Here is an 18754-nt window from a genome sequence, read left to right as displayed (position 1 = left end):
CAGGTTTCAATATTCTTGCTGCCCGCAGCTCTCCCGAGCTCTACACTGTTTCTAGGAGTCTGGCTTTTTTAGATTCCACATAGGAGATCATACAGTATTTGTCCTTCTCTAACTTATTTCACTTAGCATAATGCCTGCAGGACCCACCCATGTTCTTGCAAATGGCAGTATTTCCTTCTTCCTCGTGGCTGAATAATATGGTCTCAGGTGAGTTTAGTCAGGCTGGTTGTGTTTAACTCCAGCCAGTTTAGCCACATGGGTGCAGGTGTAATGTAGGAAGACAAAAAAAAAGAGATGACACTTCGGTGGAGGGAGACATTATGTGGTAGGAAGACAGAACTCAGCTTGGCCTGTGTTGGCTTTAAAGTATCTAGGGAGATGCAGGTAACGCTGTCTGGTAGACAGTTGGAAGTGAGGAGTTTATGTTATAAATAAAGGTTTGGGAATTACTCACTGATTCAGCAAACATGTACTGAGTGTGTCTGGTGTGCCAAACACTGTTCTAAACCATGGGATATAGCAGCAAACAGACAGAATCTTTGCCTGCATACAGAGCTCGCACACTGGTGAGGAAAATCATCCTGTGTAGTTCAGAGGTTTCCCAAGAGTGAGACGTGGAGTCCAGGGATGGGTGAGATGGTCCTTTGGTATGTGGCTAGAAAATATTTGAACTTCCACTTCTATATTTCTTATCTCCTTTAACATCTAGCTTTATATGTGTCTTATTTTATAATATGTTAACACAGTAGTACATCTATTATTACATAATAAATATGTGTATGTTGGGAGATGCATGCTCAAAAATTCTTTACTGACAGAGGCGCTTGATCAAAAAGACTTGGAAAACACTAGCCATATGTGAGACAGTAGAGGAAGAAGGATCGTAGTTAAGTTCCTCCCAAACTGACACTATTGAGGATGTATATAAGGAATTATATTCACTTTCTACTGGGCCCAGTCCCCGAATATCCCACCATGTGTGGGGAATTAACATTCCTAAGTGATGAGACTTCCAGAAATGACACAGGATAAAAATATCAAAAAGAATTTGATTATGATTGTGCTGTTGAGAAACAGGACAAGCTGCCGTGTGACATGGTAGACACCATTCGGTGGAGGCAAGATGATCATTGGTGAGGCTGGCTGTGGATGAATGTGGGCCTTGTGGGACCCCGTTGATTTGACAGAGAAGAGTTGACCATGCAACCCTCAAGTGCCTTGTAACTCCACGTATCAATGGGTATATGAACAAGGAGCTGTGACCTTGGAATTATAATAATCTGTTTATGCAAAGAGTTGGATAGAAGAAGGGTGAATCGTAGCCTTACATCTACAAACAGAGGGGAGAGGCTCTGCCCAGATGGCAGCCAAGGGAGAACTGAAGAACATGTTAGCATTTCCAGCTGACTTCACGAGAGAGGGTACCTGAGGAGCAGATGTGAACATTTTGGTTTCTGTGGTTGTTATTTTCCTATAGTGGAGAAGAGTGACTCACGGTGTCCCCACGGCCTGATGAAAATCACCCTGGAGAGGCAGCTCAGAGTAGTGGAAAGTTACTCCACGTTTACAAATAAGGAGACTGAAGCTCAGAGAGGCTAAGTCACTAGCCCAGAGTCACCCAGCTGATAAGTGGTGGAGCTAGAATTAAAGCTGGGGCTATCCAACTTAAAATCCCATGTTTTCTCTGCTATGTGGTAAATTGAGGACATGTCCTAGGAAAAACACCAAGGGCTGCAGGAGGAAGAAGCAAGAATGCATTCATCTAGAAAAGGTGGGCTGCTATAACGAAGAGAACCAAGAATTACGAAAACCAAACAGTGGTTTAAACGAGATGGCAACACTTCTCTCTCACACATAAACGTCCAAATGTAGGCAACCCTGGACTGATATGCCAGCTCCGTTGTGTTGGGGACCAGGCTCCTTTTAATTCTTGGCTCTGCCATCACTTGTGGTGTTGCCTTCAGCTGCATGGTTGAAGATGGCATTGTGCCCACCGTATCCACTGGGTCTGCATTTCATGCCATAGGAGGAGAGAGAAGGGAGTCCCTGTGTCCTCTCAGTTGTGACCATCACTGCACACTTTGCTTCCGCTCCCAGACCCTTGGCCAGAACGAATCACATCGCCACACCAAGTCATGCGAGAAGCGAGGAGACATCTTCCTTCCAGGGACCTATGTGCCTAGTTAAAGCTCAGAGCCTCTCTTTCTAAAAGAAGAAGGGGAATGGATATTGATAGACAACCAGCAGCCTCAGACCCAGAAAGTTACATCTGTTAGAAGAACAAGAAAAAGTACACAGAGGAAGGATTTAGACTATTCTGACACAAAGTGAGGGAGGGAAGTCCAGACCTGGGAAAGAGCCTGGGCAAGGGCAGAAGAGACAGGCCTCTTATAGAGAAGGGCTTGTAGCCAAGTTGGCTGAAGAGTTTAGTAGTGCACACAGGGAACGTTCAGAAACAAGGCTGAAAATTTTTGTCACGGGCCTTCAATAGATCAGGTGAGGAATTTGTACCACCTCTTTGTAGGCAAGAGATTGCAGGAGTATAATCAGAAAAAGTTATGATTAAGGTTGCACCTGTCAGAGATTTGTTCTAGCAGTTGTGTGCAGAGTGTAGATAGAGCAAAGGCAAGATAGGAAGCAGGGTGGGACAGTGGAAAAACGCTGGACCGCGTTCAGGAGGCCTGGCCGCAAAGCCCAGCTCTGCCACTAAGCAACTACTGTGCAGTGGTTATGCATCCAGCTGTGGAGTCAGGTCCCTGTGTTCCATCTCAGCTCCACCGCGTACTAGCCACGCGGAGAGACCAGATGTCTACTGAGTGTGCTTAGCACACGCTGGGCACGTGGTGAGTGTTAGCTTGGCTGTGACCTTGAATAAACCTCTCTCCTTAGTGAAACATAGATTCCTTAATTAAATGTTTAGTTGATTTCTAAAGCTACTTTTTGGTGTAAAATTCCCTGATTCTAAAAAATAAAATGAAATAAAATAGCAATCAAATAAAATTCCCTGATTATATGAGTGTTAATACAACTATTTAACACTGGCTGAAGATATCTGAAAATAATATTTTAGAGCAGTTTTCTTTCCCTTGGGTAACATGTTAGTATTGATAAATTGACCTTCCCCCCAACCCCAAACTGAATTATAATGATCTGTTGATTAGAGGAAGAGAATTCTATTCAAATCATATTTTACTCAATGCAAAATAATGCTGCTAGTCCGGGACATTGAGGCAATAGTGCCACCCAGCTTTGTGCCTCTGTCTCCTATCTTAGAAGAGGAACGAGAATTCCATATAACCCATTAGTTTCCTGAATCAAATTGGGAGGTATGTTCTTTATCACAGTCTTTTGAGGAAGCTACTAAAGAGATCGCTATGTCCAAATGCACCTTCTAGATAGATTTTCTACTTCCCAGGATTGGGAGAGCAGGGTATGCAAAGGAGCTACACCTCTGTAGCTAAAAGGGGTGGATGGATAAAAGGGAAACACAGGCAGCCAGTCTGTTATCGTTTAGTCCATGTTAAGGGTTAAACTGTGTCCCCCAGATTCATATGTTGCAGTCCTAACCCCCAGTACCTCAGAATGTGCCCTGAGTTGGAGATAGGGTCTTTACAGAGGTAATCAAGGTCAAATGAAGCCATCAGAGTGGACTCTAATCTAATACAAATGGTGTCCTTATAAAAAGGGGAAATTTGGAGACAGACGTGCACATAGGGATAACGTCTGTGAAGACGAGGGCAGAGGTCAGGATAATGTTTATAAGCCAGAAAACACCAAAGATCACCAGAAAACCACCAGAAACCAGGTGAGAGGGACGGAACAGATTCTCTCACAGCCCTCGGAAGGAGCCGATCCTGCCAACACCCTGATTTCGGACTTCTAGCCTCCTGAACTGGGAGACAATACATTTCTGTCATTTAAGCCACCCAGTCTGTGGTACTCTGTTACAGCAGCCCTAGGAAAAGAATACAGTCCTCATCACAGAGAAGGGGGAATGACCAGCACTTGGAAAAGTGCCTGGCACATATGAAGTGTTCAATAAATACTTGTTGGATGGATAAATATATTCATGAGGCAAGTTTTGAACGAACCAATGACCTGCTCTCTCTTCAGGAATCCTCCCTCTGTTGTAAATTGCACACCCGGCACCCTTTCTGGAGAACGAGAGAGGGGAACGGGGGTCATGAGAGCAGGAAGAAGAAGAGGCGATAACCTCCATTTTTTAGCAATTCTTCCCAGGCTGTGGGGCTCTGGGCTTGGCCAGTCATGCTCAGTCCAGGGAAATTGCCTAGGAGGGTTGACAAGCCACCATTTATTATTTACTATCAGAGCTCAGAAAGTAGTCATCTCTATAAATCCCCTTAGTTATGAAAATCAGCAAAATAGCTTAAAAAACATTTGGAAGGTTTGCAGACTGAGGGTAACCTCCGGTGTGTATTTTCAGAGCAGTTTTCCACTTCACTGTGAAAGATATCTGAGTTTCTGAGAAAATATAATCCATATGTTTCTGGCCCATTTATCCTGAAAACCTCAGGAAGTCTTGCTTTCTAAGCACCATGCAAGAGAAATGCTGGAGACCTTTCAACCCGTTCTCTGCGAATGAGTTCTATTTCCTGTCGCCATCTTCACTGGCAAAGTCTTCTGATTCAGTCTTAACCTGTTTCCAAATCTACTCTCAGAGCTCACCTGTGACTTTTCTGGTTGTTTCTTTTTCAGAGCACAGACCCATCTCCCAATGGGTCTGCCTTGAATGAACTTCACACACAGGTGATACAGTCCCAGCCCTAGGGCATGCTGTCATTTCCTAAATAGCAGAGATTTGCTTCATTTCTCTGACCACCTCTCCTCCGTGTATCACTTTACGGAAGGTGGTAGATGATTTCCTTTAGGCTTTTGGATATTAAAAAAATAATGCAAAATAGTTACACACCAAAAAGTTGGACAGGGTAAGAACTTGCTCAGTGTTATTAGAAACAAAACGTTTGTCCCATGCAGGTCAGAAGAGGAGAATTTCATAATAAATTCTTATGTCTCCTGTTCAGAGAAACATGAAGCTCTATTCCAGGAAAACTCCAGATTATATGAACCACATGGGACTGAGAGCTTTCTGTTTAATGCCTCTTACAACTGGCCTCTTTGGGATTTGTTATATTCAGTTGTTCATTGTTTTGCATAGGTAGGTAACTTCAAAACTCTCAAAAACCCCATCGTTGTTTGTAAGCAGCAAAAAAGAAATTTAAATGAGAATTTTGTCTTTGAATTGAAAACATTTTATTTGTAAGAGATATAAGAGGGAGAGAAGCAGTGAATGCTAAGGGCAGAAAACATATGGGTCTTGGGACAAGCTAAAAAATGTGAGTAAACCAATTACAGAGTCGGCTGACTCAGCTGCATGCTCACTGTGTTGTCATTCCCTTATAGACAAGGGGCATCACACCCCTGAACAAGGCACAGAGCATCGCAGTCTAAGGTCTTCTCAGGCTTAACTCCTGTATCGCTTGCCCACCCTGAACTGCACGTTCCCCACTTGAGGAGTGAAATCACAGTAAACACTCTCTGTTCTGATTTGTGAAGGTGAAGAGCAATTTGAGTTAGCAAAATAGCTGAAGTGCATTATTTTTTTAACCTCCCATGCCTAGTGTGGAATTAATTCACATACCTCATTTCATGATGTGTTATTATAAGTTGTCCTTGGGCAGTCCCTTCCATTCTTTTTCCTTCCTTCCATTTTCCTTTCTTCCTTACTTCTTACCTTTTATCTCCCTTCCATATCACCATCCATTCTAACATGTTATATGTGTTTTTGTATGTACATGTGTTTGCAAAATGAATAATGTGCTTTTGTACATACGCATTTTAGTTTTGCACATTGTATTGCGTTATAGATCTTATGATACGCGACATCTGCATTTAGTCATCTGCTGTGCCAGGGATGGATATGCAGACTGTCTTCAACAATTCAACCCACAATTAAGCCTGCTATGAATTCATTTATTCAACAAATATTTATATGAGCCTCTACTATGTTTCAAGTGTGGTTCTAGGTACTTAGGATATATCCAAAAAAAAGGCAGATAAAAATTCCTCTACTTTTAGAGTTTATAATCTAGCAGAGAGAGAAAATAAATTAAAAGATAATAAATAAGTAAATTACATAATATGTTAGAAAGTGATAAATGTGACATGGAAAGAGAAAAGGTAGATCAGGGTAGGCAGGATTAGTGCTGTGGGGAAGGGGCGGGCAGCAATTTAAATGGTCTGTCAGGGTAGTCATTTGAGCACAGAGATGAAGGAGATGCGGGGGGGGAAATCATGCAGAGACCTGGGGGAAGGGAGATTCAGGGAGCCGGCACAGCCATTGCAAAGCCTTCAAAATTAGAACATGTTCAGGATACGGCAGGAAGGCAAAGTGACTGGAGCAGAGTGAGCAAGGTAGAGAGCAGTAGGAAATGAGGACAGACCACGTAAGGCCTTGGAGGGCACTTTTGATTTTGATCTTAGGTGAGGAAACTTTGGAGTGTATTGAGCAAGAAAGTGTCATGATCGATTTGTATTTTAAAAGGATCGCTCTGGCTGACATGTTCAGAAAAGACTGCGTGAAAAACACGGGTGAGAGCAGAGATTCTGATTAGAAGGCTTTTGTAATAATATGAGCACAGGATGATGATAGATGAGATCAGAATGGAAGCGGTAAAGATGGCGAGAGGTGGCCAGATTTTTTTTTTTAACATCTTTATTGGAGTAAAGTTGCTTTACAGTGTTGCTATATAACAAAGTGAATCAGCTATACATATACATATATCCCCATATCCCCTCCCTCTTGCGTCTCCCTCCCACTCTCCCTATCCCACCCCTCTAGGTGGTCACAAAGCACCGAGCTGATCTCCCTGTGCTATGTGGCTGTGTTCAACCAGCTATCTATTTTACATTTGGTAGTGTATATATGTCCATGCCATTCTCTCACTTCATCCCACCTTACCCTCCCCACCCCCATGTCCTTAAGTCCTTTCTCTACGTTTGCATCTTTATTCCTGTCCTGCCCCTAGGTTCTTCAGAACCTTTTTTTTTTTTTTTAGATTCCATATATATGTGCTGGCATATGGTATTTGCTTTTGTCTTTTTGACATACTTCACTCTGTATGACATGCTCTAGGTCCATCCACCTCACTACACATAACTCAATTTCATTTCTTTTTATGGCTGAGTAATATTCCATTGTATAAATGTGCCACAGCTTCTTTATCCATTCATCTGCCAGTGGACACTTAGGTTGCTTCCATGTCCTGTCTATTGTAAATAGTGCTGCAATGAACATTGTGGTACATGACTATTTTTGAATTATGGTTTTCTCTGGGTATATGCCCATAATGGGTTTGCTGGGTCGTATGGTAGTTCTATTTTTAGTTTTTTAAGGAACCTCCATACTGTTCTCCCTAGTGGCTGTATCAATTTACATGCCCACCAACAGTGCAAGGGGGTTCCCTTTTCTCCACACCCTCTCCAGCATTTATTGTTTGTAGATTTTTTTAAAAAACATCTTTATTGGAGTATAATTGCTTTACAGTAGTGTGTTAGTTTCTGCTTTATAAAAAAGTGAATCAGTTATACATATGTCCCCATATCTCTACCCTCTTGCATCTCCCTCCCTCCCACCCTCCCTATCCCACCCCTGTAGCTGGTCACAAACCACTGAGCTGATCTCCCTGTGCTATGCGGCTGCTTCCCACTAGCTAGCTATTTTACGTTTGGTAGTGTATATATGTCCATGCCACTCTCTCACTTTGTCCCAGCTTACCCTTCCCCCTCCCCGTATCCTCAAGTCCATTCTCTAGTAGGTCTGTGTCTTTACTCCCATCTTACCCCTAGGTTCTTCATGACCATTTTTTTGCTTTTTTTTTTAGATTCCATATATATGTGTTAGCATACGGTATTTGTTTTTCTCTTTCTGACTTACTTCACCCTGTATGACAGACTGTAGGTCCATCTACCTCACTACAAATATCTCAATTTCGTTTTTTTTTTTATGGCTGAGTAATATTCCATTGTAATATATGTGCCACATCTTCTTTATCCATTCATCTGTCGATGGACACTTAGGTTGCTTCCATGTCCTGGCTGTTGTAAATAGAGCTGCAATGAACATTTTGGTACATGACACTTTTTGAATTATAGTTTTCTCAGGGTATATGCCCAGTAGTGGGATTGCTGGGTCGTATGGTAGTTCTATTTTTAGTTTTTTAAGGAACCTCCATACTGTTCTCCATAGTGGCTGTATCAGTTTACATTCCCACCAACAGTGCAACAGGGTTCCCTTTTCTCTACACCCACTCCAGCATTTATTGTTTGTAGATTTTTTGATGATGGCCATTCTGACCAGTGTGAGATGATATCTCATTGTAGTTTTGATTTGCATTTCTCTAATGATTAATGATGTTGAGCATTCTATCATGTGTTTGCTGGCAATCTGTATATCTTCTTTGGAGAAATGTCTATTTAGGTCTTCTGCCCATTTTTGGATTGGGTTGTTTGTTTTTTGATATTGAGCTGCATGAGCTGCTTGTAAATTTTGGAGATTAATCCTTTGTCAGTTCCTTCATTTGCAAATATTTTCTCCCATTCTGAGGGCTGTCTTTTTGTCTTGTTTATGGTTTCCTTTGCTGTGCAAAAGCTTTTAAGTTTCATTAGGTCCCATTTGTTTATTTTTGTTTTTATTTCTATTTCTGTAGGAGGTGGGTCAAAAAGGATCTTGCTGTGATTTATGTCAAAGAGTGTTCTTCCTATGTTTTCCTCTAAGAGTTTGATAGTGTCTGGCCTTACATTTAGGTCTTTAATCCATTTTGAGTTTATTTTTGTGTATGGTGTTAGGGAGTGTTCTAATTTCATTCTTTTACATGTAGTTGTCCAGTTTTCCCAGCACCATTTATTGAAGAGGCTGTCTTTTCTCCATTGTATATTCTTGCCTCCTTTATCAAAGATAAGTTGACCATATGTGCATGGGTTTATCTCTGGGCTTCCTATCCTGCTCCATTGACCTATATTTCTGTTTTTGTGCCAGTAGAAGGCATACTGTCTTGATTACTGTAGCTTTGTAGTATAGTCTGCAGTCAGGGAGCCTGATTCATCCAGCTCCATTTTTCTTTCTCAAGATTGCTCTGGCTATTTGGGGTCTTTTGTGTTTCCATACAAATTGTGAAATTTTTTATGCTAGTTCTGTAAAAAATGCCATTGGTAGTTTGATAGAGATTGCATTGAATCTGTAGATTGCTTTGGGTGGTATAGTCATTTTCACAATGTTGATTCTTCCAATCCAAAAACATGGTATATCTCTCCATCTGTTTGTATCATCTTTAATTTCTTTCATCAGTGTCTATAGTTTTCTGCATACAGGTCTTTTGTCTCCTTAGGCAGGTTTATTCCTAGGTATTTTATTCTTTTTGTTGCAATGGTAAATGGGAGTGTTTCCTTAATTTCTCTTTCAGATTTTTCATCATTAGTGTATAGGAATTCAAGAGATTTCTGTGCATTAATTTTGTATCCTGCTACTTTACCAAATTCATTGATTAGCTCTAGTAGTTTTCTGGTAGCAGCTTTAGGATTCTCTAAGTATAGTATCATGTTATGTGCAAACAGTGACAGTTTTACTTCTTCTTTTCTGATTTGGATTCCTTTTATTTCTTTTTCTTCTCTGATTGCTGTGGCTAAAACTTCCAAAACTGTGTTGAGTAATAGTGGTGAGAGTGGCCATCCTTGTATTGTTCCTGATTTTAGGTGAAATGGTTTCAGTTTTTCACCACTGAGAGCGATGTTGCCTGTGGGTTTGTCATATATGGCCTTTATTATGTTGAGGTAAGTTCCCTGTATGCCTACTTTCTGGCAAGTTTTTATCATAAATGGGTGTTGAATTATGTCAAAAGCTTTTTCTGCATCTATTGAGATGATCATATGGTTTTTATCCTTCAGTTTGTTAATATAGTGTATCACATTGATTGATTTGTGTATATTGAAGAGTCCTTGCATTCCTGGGATAAACCCCACTTGATCATGGTGTATGATCCTTTTAATGTGCTGCTGGATTCTGTATGCTAGTATTTTGTTGAGGATTTGTGCATCTATGTTCATCCGTGTTATTGGTCTATAGTTTTCTTTTTTTGTGTCATCTTTGTCTGGTTTTGGTATCAGGCTGATGGCGGCCTCATAGAATGAGTTTGGGTGTGTTCCTCACTCTGCTGTATTTTGGAAGAGTTGGAGAAGCATAGGTGTTAGCTCTTCTTTAAATGTTTGGTAGAATTCACCTGTAAAGCCATCTGGTCCTGGACTTTTGTTTGTTGGAAGATTTTTAGTCACAGTTTCAATTTCAGTGCTTGTGATTGGTCTGTTTATATTTTCTATTTCTTCCTGGTTCAGTCTCAGAAGGTTGAGCTTTTCTAAGAGTTTGTCCATTTCTTCCAGGTTGTCCATTTTATAGGCATATAGTTGCTTGTAGTAATCTCTCATGATCCTTTGTATTTCTGCGGGGTCAGTTGTTACTTCTTTTTCATTTCTAATTCTATTGATTTGAGTCTTCTCCCTTTTTTTCTTGATGACTCTTCCTAGTGGTTTATCAATTTTGTTTATCTTCTCAAAGATCCAGCTTTTAGTTTTACTGATCTTTGCTATTGTTTCTTTCATTTCTTTTTCATTTATTTCTGTCTGATCTTTATTATTTCTTTCTTTCTGCTAACTTTGGGGGTTTTTTGCTCTTCTTTCTCTAATTGCTTTAGGTGTAATGTTAGGTTGTTTATTTGAGGTGTTTCTTGTTTCTTGAGGTACGATTGTATTGCTGTAAACTTCCCTCTTAGAACTGCTTTTGCTGCATCCCATAGGTTTTGGGTATTCATGTTTTCATTGTCATTTGTTTCTCGGTATTTTTTGATTTCCTCTTTGATTTCTTCAGTGATCTCTTCGTTATTTAGTAGCATATCATTTAGCCTCCATGTGTTTGTATCTTTTACAGTTTTTTTTTCCTGTAATTGATATCTAGTCTCATAGCATTATGGTCGGAAAAGATACTTGATACAATTTCAATTTTCTTAAATTTACCAAGGCTTGATTTGTGACCCAAGATATGATCTATCCTAGAAAATGTTCCATGAGCACTCGAGAAGACAGTGTATTCTGTTGTTTTTGGATGGAATGTCCTATAAATATCAATTAAGTCCATCTTGTTTAATGTGTCATTTAAAGCTTGTGTTTCCGTATTTATTTTCATTTTGGATGATCTGTCCATTAGTGAAAGTGGGGTGTTAAAGTCCCCTACTATTATTGTGTTACTGTCGATTTCCCCTTTTATGGCTGTTAACATTTGCCTTATGTATTGAGGTGCTCCTATGTTGGGTGCATAAATATTTACAATTGTTATATCTTCTTCTTGGATTGATCCCTTGATCATTATGTAGTGTCCTTCTTTGTCTCTTACAGTAGTCTTTTTTTTTAAAGTCTATTTTGTCTGATATGAGAATTGCTACTCCAGCTCTCTTTTGATTTCCATTTGCATGGAATATTTTTTTTCCTTCCCCTCACTTTCAGTCTGTATGTGTCCCTAGATCAGAAGTGGGTCTCTTGTAGACAGCATATACATGGGTCTTGTTTTTGTATCCATTCAGCCAGTCTATTTCTTTTGGTTGGAGCATTTAATCCATTTACATTTAAGGTAATTATTTTTTTTTTCCCAGTAGTGTCATTTATTCATATGTGTACTTTTTGTTTATGTCTAATTCCTGAATTTCTGGAGGGACTGTACATTACTGTTGTTAATAAAAATAAAATAAAAAATATCTCTCATGAATCATGAAAACTCTCTGATGACTTCTAGAATAGGAGGTTGTATAGCAGAAAATTAACTATAAAAATAAATTTACTGGCAAAGTCAAAGTTACACAAAGTTCTGCCAAAATCACAGCTCACAGTGGATGTTCCTTTCACATAATTACTTATTTCAACTCTTGCTAGAAATGTTCTTGATGTATAAAGAGCTTGGGTCCTAAAGTCAGAGACTCGTATTCAAGTCCCAACTCTGCCACATGCTGCAAGACCCTGAGCAAGTTATCTAGCCTCTCCGAGCCTCAGTCTCCTTAACCATGAAGTATGTGTAACAGACCCCACCTCTTAAGAGTTGTGGGGATTAAAATGAAATAAAGGTGTACAGAACACATAGAAGTAAGCTTGGCACATGGAAAGCAGTAACAAATGACTGCAGTTGTTACTATTATTATTGTTGCTATCACATATTAATCAAGAAACAAAATCATGAGCACTTTAAGGGCAGTGACCATGTCTTATTTTTGTTTAGCCCTGGATCCCTGGCACCTAGTAGTGGCCTTAAATGTTTGCTGATTAAGTATACAATTAATTAATTACCTCCTTGCACCTCAATCTCCTTCTAAGGTAATTATTGATATGTATGTTCTTATTACCATTTTCTTAATTGTTTTGGGTTTGTTTTTGTAGGTCTTTTCCTTCTCTTGTGTTTCTTGCCTAGAGAAGTTCCTTTAGCATTTGTTATAAAGCTGGTTTGGTGGTGCTGAATTCTCTTAGCTTTTGCTTGTCTGTAAATGTTTTAATTTCTCCATCAAATCTGAATGAGATCCTTGCTGGGTAGAGTAATCTTGGTTGTAGTTTTTTCCCTTTCATCACTTTAAATATGTCCTGCCACTCCCTTCTGGCTTACAGAATTTCTGCTGAAAGATCAGCTGTTAACCTTATGCGGAGTCCCTTGTATGTTATTTGTTGTTTTTCCCTTGCTGCTTTTAATATTTTTTCTTTGTATTTAATTTTTGATAGTTTGATTAATATGTGTCTTGACGTGTTTCTCCTTGGATTTATCCTGTATGGGACTCTCTGCACTTCCTGGACTTGACTGACTATTTCTTTTCCCATATTAGGGAAGTTTTCAACTATAATCTCTTCAAATATTTTCTCAGTCCCTTTCTTTTTCTCCTCTTTTTCTGGGACCCCTATAATTCAAATGTTGGTGTGTTTAATGTTGTCCCAGAGGTCTCTGAGACTGTCCTCAATTCTTTTCATTCTTTTTTCTTTATTCTGCTCTGCGGTACTTACTTCCACTATTTGTCTTCCAGGTCACTTATCCGTTGTTCTGCCTCAGTTATTCTGCTATTGATTCCTTCTAGAGAATTTTGAATTTCATTTATTGTGTTGTTCATCATTTTTTGTTTGCTCTTTAGCTCTTCTAGGTCCTTGTTAAACGTTTCTTGTATTTTCTCCATTCTATTTCCAAGATTTTGGATCATCTTTACTGTCATTAATCTGAGTTCTCTTTCAGGTAGCCTGCCTATTTCCTCTTCATTTGTTTGGTCTGGTGGGTTTTTACCTTGCTCCTTCATCTGCTGTGTATTTCTCTGTCTTCCCATTTTGCTTAACTTACTGTGTTTAGGGTCTCTTTTTCGCAGGCTGCAGGTTCATAGTTCCTGTTGTTTTTGGTGTCTGCTCCCAGTGGGTAAGGTTGGTTCAGTGGGTTTTGTAGGCTTCCTGGTAAAGAGGACTGGTGCCTGTATTTTGGTGGGTGGGGCTGGACCTTGTCTTTCTGGTGGGTGGGGCTGGACCTTGTCTTTCTGGTGGGTGGGACTGCATCTGGTGGTGTGTTTTGGGGTGTCTGTGAACTTATGATTTTAGGCAGCCTCTCTGCTAATGGGTGGGGCTGTATTCTTGTCTTGCTAATTGTTTGGCATGGGGCATCCAGCACTGGAACTTGCTGGCAGTTGGGTGGAGCTGGGTCTTAGCATTGAGAGGGAGGTCTCTGGGAGAGCTCTCACTGATTGATATTACATGGGGCTGGGAGGTCTCTGGTGGTCCAATGTTCTGAACTTATCTCTCCCACCTCAGAGGCTCAGACCTGATACCAGGACAGAGCACCAAGACCCTGTCAGCCACTTGGCTCAGAAGAAAAGTGAGAAAAAAAGAAAGAAAAAATAATAATAATAAAATAATTTTTTAAAAATGTTTTTAGTTATTAAAATTTTTTAAAAGTAATAGAGAAAGAAAAGAAGAGAGCAACTAAACCAGTAAACATATCCACCAATGATAACAAGCGCTAAAATCTATACTAAGATAAACATAAAAATTAGAAACAAGTCAGTCACAGAGAGCAAACCCCAAGTCTACAGTTGTTCCCAAAGTCCACTGCCTCAATTTTGGGTCGATTCGTTGTCTATTCAGGTATTCCACAGATGCAGGGTACCTCAGGTTGATTGTGGAGATTTAATCCGCTGCTTCTGAGGCTGCTGGGAGAGATTACCCTTTCTCTTTGTTCGTACAGCTCCCGGGGTTCAGCTCTGGATTTGGACCCGCCTCTGCGTGTAGGTCACCTGAGGGCGTCTGTTCTTCACTCACACGGGACGGGGTTAAAGGAGCAGCTGCTTCGTGCACTCTGGCTCAGTCAGGCCGGGGGGAGGGAGCGGTACGGAGGAGGCGGGGCGAGCCTGCGGCGGCAGAGGCCGGCGTGACGTTGCACCAGCCCGAGGCGCGCCGTGCGTTCTCCGTTCTCCCAGGGAAGTTGTCCCTGGATCATGGGACCCTGGCCGTGGCGGGCTGCACCAGCTCCCGGGAGGGGAGGTGTGGATAGTGACCTGTGCTTGCACACAGGTTTCTTGGTGGCGGCAGCAGCAGCCTTAGCGTCTCATGCCCGTCTCTGGGGTCCACGCTGATAGCCGCGGCTCGCGCCCGTCTCTGGAGCTCGTTTAGGCAGCGCTCTGAATCCCCTGTCCTCGTGCACCAGGAAACAAAGAGGTAAGAAAAAGTCTCTTGCCTCTTCGGCAGCTGCAGACTTTTTCCCGGACTCCCTCCCGGCTAGCTGTGGCGCACTAACCCCTTCAGGCTGTGTTCACGCCGACAACCCCAGTCCTCTCCCTGCGATCCGACCTCCGAAGCCCGAGCCTTAGCTCCCAGCCCCCGCCCGCCCCGGCGAGTGAGCAGACAAGCCTCTCGGGCTGGTGAGTGCTGGTCGGCACCGATCCTCTGTGCGGGAATCTCTCCGCTTTGCCCTCCGCACCCCTGTGGCTGTGCTCTCCTCCGCGGCTCCGAAGCTTCCCCCCTCTGCCACCCGCAGTCTCCGCCCGCGAAGGGGCTTCCTAGTGTGTGGAAACCTTTCCTCCTTCACAGCTCCCTCCCACTGGTGCAGGTCCCGTCCCTATTCTTTTGTCTCTGTTTTTTCTTTTTTCTTTTGCCCTACCCAGGTACGTGGGGGAGTTTCTTGCCTTTGGGGAAGTCTGAGGTCTCCTGCCAGCGTTCAGTAGGTGTTCTGTAGGAGTAGTTCCACATGTAGATGTATTTTTGATGTATTTGTGGGGAGAAAGGTGATCTCCACTTCTTACTCCTCGGCCATCTTGAAGGTCTCCCTCAGGTGGTCAGATTTGAGACAAATTTTATATTTAAAACTGATAAATTTCTCAAAGTTCCATTTCTACTTAGGTTGTAGAAAACCACAAGAGTACATTGCTCCCGTACTAACAATGAGAAAAATCTGGAACATCTATAAAATCATAACTTTTCTTAAGTCCGTCAGAGAACTGACATCTCAAGGCAACCAAGGAAATGTAATTCAAAAAAGTGACAAGATTATCCTAGGAGAAACAAGATACACAGACTGTTCCCCTTTTGGCAAGACTCAGGGAGAAGAGGTGGCTGCCATAGAAGAGAGTTGGAAGAAACAAGCTAAAATTTTAGCAAATTCCTAAAGGCCTAATGTGGCTGGTGTACCAGTATAGTATAACTGGGAGCTATAGACACAAGGTGAGTTTTCACTGAAGCTCTTCTCCATGAGCCTCTAACAGGTATTCACAGGAGTTGAGGGCAGGGCAGGGGACCAGAGAGAGCACCCCTCAGTAGCCCAGGTGTGTAGGAAATAATTAGATGCCATTGCAAACAGGTAAAAACCACTGCATGCTTCCCCAACCTTTCTGTCATTCAAAGCAAAAGCCTTATGCCGCTGGGGGAAATACAGCAAAAAATCTCACCTCCAGAGCTCCTTGGGGAGGGGTAGAGGGAAAACCCATCTGCCTTTGGGGGAGGTGTATAAAAGCCTCCTTCCTGCCCCCCAGGAACCAGGCAGAGATCCACTGCTTCTAGGGGAAGGATAGAAGCAAAAATCATCTTCCCTGGAGAAGGGGCAAGAAAATCTCTTGGTGCCTGGATCTTGTATCAATGCAAAGCAGAGGTCTACTACTGCTGGGGAAGGGACAGAAAAATATCTCCTGTCCAACAGTACACACCAATATGAGACAGAGTGTTGCTGCCATGGGGGGCGGGGAGGGGAATAGCAGGAATGGTGAGAGGCCCTCGCTGCAAGGCCAAGTGCACAGTCCCTGCCTAAGATTGAGGCTGGACCAGGAGAGTTGAGAATCCCCTCCTGCCCCAGATCAGAAGCTTAGCACCAAGCAGCAGGCACCACTGCAACAAGTCCACTGCAGGAGGAGGAGCAGGAAGAGGGAAGGAGAACCCTTTTATCGTGACTGCATACAGGGACTGCTGAAATCTGAGGGTGCAGCAGACATTCAGAAAAAGTTACTCTGGTGCCCGAGCCCTCTCACTAAGCAGAAGGTAAGACAGGGTACCACTGGAAGAATGTGAAGTGTGTGATGCACTGAAGGTAACGACAGCAACAGTAAACCCCAATCCAGCTCAACCACCAAATAGATTGACTCACTTCCCCCACAATAATGGCCTGACAGAAGAAGAGGCATGCCCACTTCTGGGATTGAATGCTACTTATCTCTCCTGTTCTTCAAACACAATGCCTGGCAGTCAATGAGAAATAATGAGATACAAAAAAGCAAGGGAAAAAAAAGCCATTGTTTTTTGGTTTTGGTTTTGTTTTCCCTAGTTTTATTGAGATACAAATGACACATAACATTGTATAAGTGGTGGGTGGAGGTGGATCTTGTCCCTCTGGTGGGCAGGGCTGTACTCAGTAAAACTTTAATCTGCTTGTCCACTGATGGGTGGGGCTGTGTTCCCACCCTGTTGGTTGTTTGGCCTGAGGTGACCCAGCACTGGAGCCTACAGGCTGTTTGGTGGGATGAACGGTGGCCTCGGAGAGGGCTCACACCAATGGGTACTTCCCGGAACTGCTGCTGTCGGTGTCCTTATCCCCACAGTGAGCCCCAGCTGCCCCCTGCCTCCGCAGGAGACACTTCAATACTACCAGCTAGGTCTGGCCCATCACTTATGGGGTCACCGCTTTTTTCGCCTGGGTCCTGGCGTGCACAAGACGTCGTGTGAGCCCTCCAAGAGTGGAGTCTCTGTTACCCCCAGTCCTGTGGAACTCCTGCGACCAAACTAGCCTTCAAAGTTAGATTCTCTGGGGACTCCTCCTCTCGTTGCTGGACCTCCAGGCTGGGAAGCCTGACATGGGGCTCAGAACTTTCACTCCTGTGGGATAACTTCTGTTGGTATAATTGTTTTCCAGTCTGTGGGTCGCCCACCTGGTGGGTATGGGATTGAGTTTATCATGATTGCGCCCCTCCTACCGTCTCGCTGTGGCCTCCTCTTTGTCTTTGGATGTAGGATATCCTTTTTTGGTAGGTGCCAGCGTTTTTTTGTCGATGGTTGTTCAGCAGTTAGTTGTGATTTTGGTGTTTTTGTAAGAAGGGGGTGAGCTTGTGTCCGTCTACTCCGCCATCTTGAGCTAATCTCCCACCATCACTATACTTTTATTTACATTCATTAGCCAGCTGGTCACAAGGTCACCTCTAGCAGCAAGGGAAAGTGGGAAAGCAAGTCCATTTCCTCAGCAAACAAAATCTAGGTTCTGTAAACAGGAAGAAGGGAGTATGTGATATTGGATAGACAATATCAACAGAATCTGCTCTGTGAGTATTCACTGTGACAGTGTATGCAAAAGAAGCTAATATGACATCTGGCACATAATGGATGCTCAATAACTATATTTTTAAGAAGCTGAAGAGATGGAACTTACTTGAGATGGAATGATAGGAGATGGCCTCTATATCAGAGGTCAGGTTCTCACACTTCAAGAATGACAAATTAAAAGTTTGTACTTGATTTTGTGAATCCTTAAAAATACTCAGCAAAAATAGTGCCATACACTCGAAGAGCAGAGTTAAGAGTTGGAGAGAGGTTGCTGTCTATATATCCTTAACGGGTGGGATGGTTATTGTAAACCTAGAGGAAAGATACTGGGCCAGATGCAGAGAAATAGCAAATGTCATAGGAAATAAGCAAATGCAGAGGTAGCTTTGGTTCTGAAGAGGACTTTTGAGAGGTGGAAGACAAATAGCGTACGGAGTCTGTAAGTGTATTGTATATACACACATGTGCACTCTATAAAGATTTCACAGGCCGCCAAGCCATTCTTCAGAATCATGATATAGGAGAGGCTTCCATACATGAAAACAAATTATCTCAACATGTCCCTTCTATCAACTCTGCAAAGTTATTACAAGACGATTAACTTTGTTGCTTTTAAGAAAGTTTAAGGCATAACTTTTAGAGTCTGTGTCTACATAGTCTAAGCAAAGAGAGGAACTGACTTAAACTCTGAGTTTTTTTAACATGATAACCAACCAGTATAATGAATTTAAGCTTACCACAAAATCCTTTCCATAATAATAAATTCTTTTTGTGACATTTCTGATGATAACAATTATAGATCATAATTTTCATCTCTGCTTAATTTCTTGAGGGTGCATGAGTCTACAAGTCAGAAGTATCACAGACACCATGGGTACCTAGCCTTTTTCTA

Source organism: Eubalaena glacialis, chromosome 5, assembly GCF_028564815.1.
Source record: "Eubalaena glacialis isolate mEubGla1 chromosome 5, mEubGla1.1.hap2.+ XY, whole genome shotgun sequence".
NCBI lineage: Eukaryota > Metazoa > Chordata > Mammalia > Artiodactyla > Balaenidae > Eubalaena > Eubalaena glacialis.
The sequence above is the reverse complement of the archived record's forward strand: the minus strand, read 5'-3'. Positions refer to the sequence as shown.